Source organism: Tyto alba, unplaced genomic scaffold, assembly GCF_018691265.1.
Source record: "Tyto alba isolate M040663 unplaced genomic scaffold, T.alba_DEE_v4.0 Super-Scaffold_18, whole genome shotgun sequence".
Classification (NCBI taxonomy): domain Eukaryota; kingdom Metazoa; phylum Chordata; class Aves; order Strigiformes; family Tytonidae; genus Tyto; species Tyto alba.
Genome location: NW_024881280.1, coordinates 13,975,217 through 13,984,484, shown reverse-complemented (window position 1 = coordinate 13,984,484; position 9,268 = coordinate 13,975,217). Strand labels below are relative to the sequence as shown.

The following is a 9,268-nucleotide window of genomic DNA, read 5'->3' as shown; positions in this document are numbered from 1 at the left end:
ACACATCTGCAATACAAAGAAGGCATTTGATAGCATTAAAAATTAACTGCAAATATATAATTATGTCCTTAGGTCAGGCAGTGTTTTGTCTCAAAAGTTTAATAAACATATTGATCTGAAAAGTCATAAAAGTCTTTCACCATTCCAATTCCCAGTCTAAATTTATTAATGTTAATTCTTCTAGTGACAATATTACCCTATAGATTAAACAGTTCTCACCTTCTATCATGTCTATTTGCCATAAGAGAATAATTTTATCCTCTCAACATTTTAATTTTGCTAACGTAACAGTCTTATTCTCCTATTTCAGGATAGCCTTTCTGTTTGCTTAATCATCCTAACGTCGCTCTTACCTTCATTTTTGCAGATGTTGCAGTTTCAGTTCAAGCTGTTCTGTGTGCATAGTGTTTAATATATACATGGTTGTTTTACTCATCTGAGCATTTCAGCGGTGGATATCCAGGTACATATTGTCAATAAGCGTTTTTAAAAATTACTTTCTTTGAGCTGTGTGTGCTGACAAAAAATTCTATCAAAGGAAACAGATAATATGTTGTTTTAGAGGATGTGACAATTACCAGATGATGCACACTTAAAAATGCTTGGACTTTCTAAACCAGATCTTTCTTGCTTTCTTGTGAAGTTTGTCAGGAGCACATGGTTAGATACTGAAATGGATTTAGAAGATTGCCAACTAAATGTGGTTACGTTGGGTGCTGACGCAGTGGCAGAAGTGGCAGAAGCGCTTGTTATGTGTTGTCATCTTATGTTTAGCTTTTAAAGGGCAGAGCAACTGGTTTGTTTAGTCAAGGCTGTCAAACAGAATAATATTTTTGCTACTGGGCCTGGTTATTAAATACATCTTCTGAAAAGAAGCTATCCTGCAAGTCCACATAGGGGTCAGATTTTGTAGTAGTAATATAATTTCTGTCAAAGGCCCAGTTCTGTTTTCAGCAGCACACAACTGTACCCTAGCTACTTAGCAATGACCACGGATCATTTAGCTGCTAATATTAACAGGTTAATCATCTTAGGGCTCAGTTGCAGTCATTTCCATGAAGAATTCCCACTTCATTTATATATCTTCCTTGGATTCTGTTTTTGATATGCATACTCTCACCTGTTTTACATTTACATCGGGGCCTGGATAAACAGTCCTCTTACTTAAGCATCCTTATACCTTTTCTAAATATCTTCCTTAGCCTATTTTCTTTTAAATTACTTTTTGCTGCTGTCTTCTCCAAATTAAAGAAAAAATCGGAGTTTCTAGTATTACCTACAAGGTACTGAAAATTCATAATCTTTTTTGAAACTTTATTTTCCAATTCCACATTCCTTTTCATGATGTTTTAATTTGTGTTAATTTGATCAGTAGAGGAAAGATCTAATGTTGCTGCTTTTGCACAGAGCTAACAGAGGAGTGCCAGTATACTATACTTGCGGGATACTTTTAACAGGTTTGAAGTTTGCATTAAGAAAATAGTACTTCTCTAACTTTGTTTATTTTAATCCACTCGAGCCACATTTGCTACACTAGTATAAACAGGAGATTTTGGCAGAAGACATCACTCTAATTATTGAAGCTCAAGAAAGAAAATGTCATGCATTTTAAATAATTATTTGCAATAAATTAAAACCTTAACCAATTTTAGCTGCAGTCCAAATATCAAAAACTGTATACTTGAGGAATTTTTAATATTTAAAAATTTTTGGCAAGGCCTAATTATTTTCAAGAAAAAGAATTACCCGTGAGAGATTCCAGTTTATGTAATCTACCTTAGAAGAGTGTTTTTTACTATTATTAATATGACACATAGTGTGATGTGTTATGATGACTTTATGGACAAAAGATGGGGTATTTTCAGTCCTTAGAAACATCATAGTTGTAGATGAATTAAGCAGGTTATCATAAATAAAGCCAACCAAGTACTTATATATACTGCACGACTTTCTGTGCCTGCTGTAAGTGAAGCTATATGAAATAGGAAGTAAGGAATGAATACTAAGGCATTAATATAGCACCAAGGAGCTATGCTTACCCTTTCCCATCTCTCAGGGGCAGATTTTATAGTTACTTTCATGGTTCCCTTGTAAATAAGTTCTTTGTGCACTGCTTGACAGGTTTGAATAGTCAAATCTTCCAGATGGGTATAAGAGTATAATTAGATAAGGTAGTTACAGTGTAATAGAATTTTATAAGATCATGATATGTAATCTGAATCATGTTTTTCTGCAGGAGTGAAGGAAAATTGATCCAAATATATGCAGATGTAATGTACAGAAATGTAAACATATCTACATGTAAAAAATAACCTACTAGCTTCTTCCTCTTGTGTTCCCGTATTTTCAAAATTTATATTGGTATTAAATACATTTTCATTTTTAAAGAATTTCAGTGATTGAGTCTGGATATAGACAGACTCAGGAGTTCCTTGAATTGTTTCATTTGCAGTTACCTTGAACTCCAAGTTGTATGTTTGGTATCATTTTCACAAATGTAACAGTAGTTCCTCTAGCAATTTATGGTGGAAAATATAAATTTTGGTAGTGATTTTGCATGCAACAGAGAAGTCTAATGTATAAAAATTAAAAGCTAGAATGTGCAGCAGAGCAAAATATTTGTGCAGAGGCAAAGAAGATTGTGTGGATAGGAGGCATAAGTTCACCAAAAAAATCTAGTTCTGCTGTTCAGAACTGATTAAGATGTTATGACTGTGTAGCGTTACACTGTGATTTTTTTTCTGCAACCTGCAAAAAGGAGTTGCATCTTATTATTTCCTGCCTTTTATTTGTGTTTGCATTTCCTTGTTATGATGCCCCTTTCCATTTTTCCAGATTGCATTTCTCACAGTTACCTGCAGTAAACTTTTCCTTCCAGCTGTTACATAAGTACTACTATCCCAATTGATGCTGTTATTCTACCAGCAGCCTGGCTTTTTTTTTTTTTTTTATATTCCTCCTTAAGTAGAATTTAAATTCAACAAAGTGCACTGATGTTTATGTATCTCCTCCTAGATCTGCCCAATAGATGTCTGGGATGTGCAGTAGATGGGATATTTGAGGGACTGGTAGTTACTTCAAGACTATTACCTGTTTAATCTTTAGCCTGCAAGTTGGAGACAGGATGGCTCTGGCAGTTGGTAATGGGATAAAGATTTTCACCTCTGAATTGCCAACTCTTGGCCGGATTAGTAGGAACAGAATATTTCCACCATCTGGTGTCTGGTCAATGACCCATATGAGAGAAATCAGTAGCCATCCCTGCTACTGGTGAACAGCTTTACAATTAAAAAACCCAACAAACCCACTGTGAGAATGGTTGCACCAGAGACAGCTCCAAATGAACATGAGGATTAAAAATCCCACTAGAAACCTAATGGTCAGGCCTCATCACACTGAAAGGAACATAGGGAAATTTGTCACTGTGGGATGTCAGGAGGTGCTATTTCACTGGGAATATTCAGTTTATAGAAAACTATATTTTAAAAAAGCAAACAACTGATCATTCTTTGCTGCAGATTACAGCAGCGTGTAAGAAAAGCGACTTGTTTTTTATGTGACGCAGAAAAGCAGGTATCAACATCCTCCAGAATCCGATTGGTCTTCAAAATGCAAATATCCATCAATAATACTTCTGGTTGGAAAATGATGGCACTACGCAAATAGAGCATAGTTCAGCTGAAACCAATTCTCTATTCAAATGTGTGAAGTTTCTGCGTTATTGCAACCTGAGACAGGTTAGTTCAGGTTGACTTAATGAATAATAAGTTATGAATCAGTATGCCACGCTGGAATTCTTTGTAACATAGCACTTCTGAAGACTGCATCCATTTCCTATTTTAGAAATAAAATCAGATGTAATTACAGAATCTGTGATTTGAGCTAGTGTCTAAATTTCCATAATCTTCTGAAGCAATTTTATGTCTGAACATTAAATCGCCACTTAAGAGAGAAAGGAAAAAACTGTACTGTAATTAAAAAAAAAGGTTATATTGAAAATTATTATTATTATTTGTAACGATAATATTTTAATACGGAAATAATAAACCAATAATAACCACTTTAGGGCTTTATTTAATGTTCCTGAAAAAAACCCTGTGCTTTTAGGGTGATAATTTTGAGATAAACTAAACACCTAGGCCTTAATAAAGAGATTTAAGAAAATGTATGAAGGATTTAGGATCTGATTTTCTGGGTTGCTAACACTATTTGGTTTTGTTTGAATTCAGACATCTGAAGGACAGTTATCATAGTTTCAGACCCATAATTAATAATACGATGAGCTACTAATGCAGTATGCATTCATCTTCGCATGAAAACGATGCTGTTACACGCCGCGTCCAGTAAAAATGAATCAAAAATTGGTGTTAGACGTTGGTTTTCCCTGCTTCCCCGCCGCTGGCCAGGAGGTGGCGCCACCACGCCGGCCGCCCCCGGCCTGGCCCGCCTGGCCCGGGCCGCGGAGCGCGGCTGAGGGGCCGGGGCGGCCGGGGCCCTCCTCGGGCCGGGTCCCCCCTCGGGCCGGGGCCCCCCTCGGGCCGGGCCCCCCCTCGGGCCGGGCCCCACCTCGGGCCGGGGCCCCCCTCGGGCCGGAGCCCCCCCAAGACCTGGTCGCCCCCTCAGGCCCGGTCCCCCCCCAGACCCGGGCACTGCGGCTCCGCGCCTCTCAAACCAGCCCCTGGTGTGATCTTCCGTGGGCTCGTGCTAGGCCGAGCAGTACGGTTCAGTCAAACGCACCATTACTGTTTTAGCTGTGGTTGTGTATGTCTTTAAAGAGATGGAATAGCAAGAAACATACATTTAGAAAATATCTGTTTTGTTTATTTGTTCTCTCTTGTCATAGCTTTGTATTTTGAATCCTTTGTCCAGCTTCTTTATGCATCTACATACTTAACACTTTTCCTTCATTTTATTACTTTTCTCAGTAACTGATTCTTCTGCCTGCTCCCCCTTATCATTTAATCCTTTTTCTTGGTCTCTTGAACTTCTTTCAGACATCCTTACTGAGATGCCCAGATGTTGTTTAAGTTTAAAGATTATAAAAAAAAAAAAAAAAAGAAGACAGCTGTCATTAAGATATGCTTAAGTAACTTCAAATAAAAGATGGTATCTGTTTTTCAAGCCTTATTCTCTTTGTATAGCTTTGCTGAAATAGATATTCTCTTGCAATTGTGAGTGACTTTCATAAAAACTCCACACCTTTATTCGTGTAAGTTTAGCATTGTATACCTATGGTTATCTTGTTATTTTATCTTCTGTCAGTTTCCTGCCTCATGAGCTGTGGATCACCCGGGCATCATAGCCATTGAATAATTTTTTTCATCCACAATATTCAAGAAACAAAACCTGTAGATTTTCTTTGGAACAAATGTAGTGAGTTAATTCTCACTATTAATAGCTTACAAGGGCAGTAGGCTTTTAAAATAAACAAGCTTTGCAAGCTTTTAAAATAAACAAGCTTTGTAAAATATTGTAATTCAGGGTGGCATAAGGTAAATACTGAAATTAATTTTTCATGTGTATGGCAAGAATCTTCAGATTTCAATAACAGACTGTGATGGGTGTGATCTCACCTGTGGTTTGTATACCGGGATTTCACTTTCATAGCAGCTACAGAGTACATAATGGCGTTATGTTCTCAGATACAGAGAAGTTGGCCAAGGCATTTCACCTCAAATATGTGCTTGTTTTGTTAGGTCTTTAATGTCATAAACATACAGATTTTTTTTTTTTTTTTTTTAATACTTGTCTCTGCGGATTCACTTGCAGAATAGCAAACAAATACAGCAAAACCATGTTGCCTTCAATTGCAGCTATTTTATTTAACAATTCTTGTTTCAAAAACTTTACTAAATGCAATAACTTTTTGTGCTGCTTTCTATACCTTCATTCTTTTCAATTTAATTTATTTAATTTTCCCTTTAATCCTTCCATGTCCTTAAATCTTTTCATTCAGCCTAACCCTTCAAATCCTATAATTGCTCAAACAAAGCATTTTAACCTTGTGGCCTTCCTGGACTTTTGCCTGTTGCTTATGACGTGTTGGTCTCACTTGACTAATGATGTTTACTGCTGCATTTTCTTTCCTAGGATACTCATGGAAAATTTCATGCCACATACCTCCTGTTTATAGCAGGGCTCAGTATCACAGTATTACTATGAACACTGTAAAAATTGTAGTGGCTGCTTTCTACTATTAGAACAATTGTTTCTTTTAGTCAGCACGTATAGTTGACCTTGAAGTAAAAAAAAAAAATCCTATTTTCAGCATTAAGCATCTATATTAGTGAAAAATTCTAAACTGTTCTGAATATCTTGTGTAGTGAGAAAGATATATTTCTTTGGGGGTAATGATAAACAGAAAAGTTATTAAATCTGCATCTATATTCTGTGTTCAGCCATTCAGAAGCTGTCATGGAGCGTATATACACATGTTAGTATAGAGTTGTGTATAGATAGCTTGAATCCTATAAGATCAAATAGTAGAAGACAGTGCTTGTTACTGTTTTTATGACGTGAGCAAAATTCTCTAACAAATGTTTGAGCCACAGCTTCTAGTCCTCAATTGTGTGTGTCTTACGTAATTTTATACATCACATATTTACCAGATGTATATTCAGTGATTTTCTTCTGATGTACATGCATTACTTTAAACTGCTTAAGCAAACCATGGAAGCATTTATAAAAATAAGCTGGGATGAGTTTTAGGCACCGGAGTCTTGTACATCTGGACCTGACACAGATTTATGACCTTACCTTTTCCAATATGTCTTTGAGAAAAGTTCTGCCTAAGAAAACATGAGTTCTCCTTATAAGGCACACTAAGCTCAGCTGGTACCAACAGAATGCCTGGAACTATTTTCTCAGTGCAATTTCTTGGGAGGATATTTTTTCTGGGCTTGAGTAACCAAGCCTAGGCTATTGAAAATGAAAGGTTTGTAAATCAACTGCTCTTTTTTTCCTCTTTTTTTTTTTTTTTTTCTATTTAGAGTAACCAGTATCCTAAATTCACTTTCCTATCCCATCCCAAAAAGGACATAATTATAGGTACCAGAAGGGGGAAGAAACATGATAAGAGATAGGATGTGGGAGAAGAGGCATTTCCAGGAAAGAGACGTTAAAAAGGCCTGCACTGTACAATTTGTGGAGGAGATGTACGAGCTCAGATTTCCTCCCAGTGAAGTCAATGAGAGCAGAGCCATCTCATGAAAAAGCTTACTGATTAATGAAGAGCACTGAGAAAAACACATTACCCAGCATACATTTCTTGTATTCCTGCAAAGATTAAAGAAACCATGAAGCACCAATTAAAATGCAGATGCTGTGGCAAAATGTATAGTTAGAGATAATACAGTTTTTTAGACCAAGCTAATACTGTTGGAAAGTGGAAACCATTTGGGACGCACACAACTTCTGTGCATGTGAACCAGCCAAACAAATGTCTCTATCAGCACAGTTTAACTAAGCAGTTGAGTTCACCTCTGCAGGATGTTACTTAGACAAACAGCACAATATGATATGATATCATATGATTGAGAACAGGATTTCAGTTAGATTAAAGTTAAAATGTTACAAATACTGATAATTTGAGGGATAAGATTGTAATTGGTAGGAAAATGAAAAAAATTGCACCATTTTAATACTGCTGCAAGACCCATTATTGTCCTCTTCCCTTTAGAATTTGTCACTGCTGATAAAAATACCCTATATTTACTGAAAATATCCTAGACTACTACATTGCTTAACTGTTTAGGAGAATTCACAGTGCAATATCTTTGAGCTTGCCATTGCTTGCATGAAACTATTGCAGCTGTGAAGAGAAGATATAAGTGAATTAAATCAATTTAAGGAACAGCCATACTTGTTCACAATAAGCAATATTGAGTCCCTGCAAGCCTTTTTAGTAATAATCATAATAGGCATTATGTTCAATGAACATCAAAAGTCTACCATTATCAGAGCAACAAAGCATTGTCCGTTTCTTCATTTTAGACCTGATTCTTGCTGTTAATCAGGAGTAATTCATTAAAGAAGCAACAGGTTCTGGGATATTTTTCTCTTTTCACTGAATGTCAGCCACAGTAACTTAACATGCAAAACCCTCTGTGTCTATTCTACAGCTTAATCCTGTACAGATCCTACCCATCTTCATAGCTCTTTCTTGTTGGTTAGTTACCATCTTCTTATTATCTTTGTTGAAGCCTGTCAAGACAAAAGATGGTAATTCTTCAGGGAGTTGTGATTTGACCAGTTTTTAAACTTTTACTTGTTTTCTGCAAGTGTTGGCTATGACATCATGAACGTTTTGCCACTTTTGTAAAGGGTAAGGAGATACTAGGTTCTATTTTGATACTTTTAAATCTGGCTTCATTTTTATTCTTTCTGTGGCTGTTTATCTGTATTTTGCAATATTTCCTTTTTTGTCTACAATTTTTCCAATTTGGATTTTAAAAAATTGTGTAGATAACTTGCAGGCTGAGCCTTTTTCTTTAAGTAAGGGAGTTAAGCCTTTGATCAATCTGATTTATTATTTTCACATTGTAGGCTACATAGTCTGTTCTTTACCTAGTTCACTTCCATGAGATAGAGATTTGGAAGACTGATAAAATAATTCTTCCTGCCTCTTTTATTATACTTTTTTTTTTGCTGTGTACCTGCTTCTGTGTATCTGCCATCCAGATTGTCCCGACAGAAAGAGGAGCGAGAGCTGTAAGGGGGCTGTGTGGGAACTTCAGACGTCGTCTGCATCTCTGCCTATTTTGGTCTGTTGCTATGGGATTCTTTGCACCTCTCTGCACTTAATATGAAGAGTTGCTGCCTCCTCGTTCACATTTTAATAATGTGTCTTATGGTGTATTTAACGGCAATGGCATTCTTACACTGTCACTGTCACATCTGGATCTCAGATGATATCTCTATTTTTATTTTTAATTATATTTTGCAATCCTGTCATCCTTAGTTTTTAAAACATAAATTCTGTGACTATTGATTGAAGAGAAGCTTTGGAGACTTCAAGAACTATTTCTGTCATTTGCTGGTTTATTTAAAAACATAAGGATTCAAAGCAGATAGTTTCTGCCAAAATTTGTTAATGATGTAGGGCTTGTTTCTATTCAGGGTTATCTGAGACAATTTGTCATAACTTAAGTAAAACAGCTATTCTCAAAATCGGATTCAAATAGACTACATAAGTTGTTTTTAAGCTGCAGTGGAATTAAATGCTGAGGTTGAGACAGTCCCCATCCAACAGTGAGCAAAAATAGTGTGC

The 9,268-nt window shown here is 36.3% G+C and overlaps 1 long non-coding RNA gene across 1 annotated transcript in view; it reads left to right on the top strand.

The window, feature by feature from the left end:
- The first annotated feature begins 406 nt into the window (after nt 1–406).
- The window catches only part of LOC116959585, a 124,470-nt gene continuing 115,608 nt past the window's right edge, over nt 407–9,268 (top strand). Inside the window, exon 1 of the long non-coding RNA XR_004405961.2 lies at nt 407–463. This is a non-coding gene — a long non-coding RNA (uncharacterized LOC116959585). The remainder of the gene's footprint in view (nt 464–9,268) is intronic.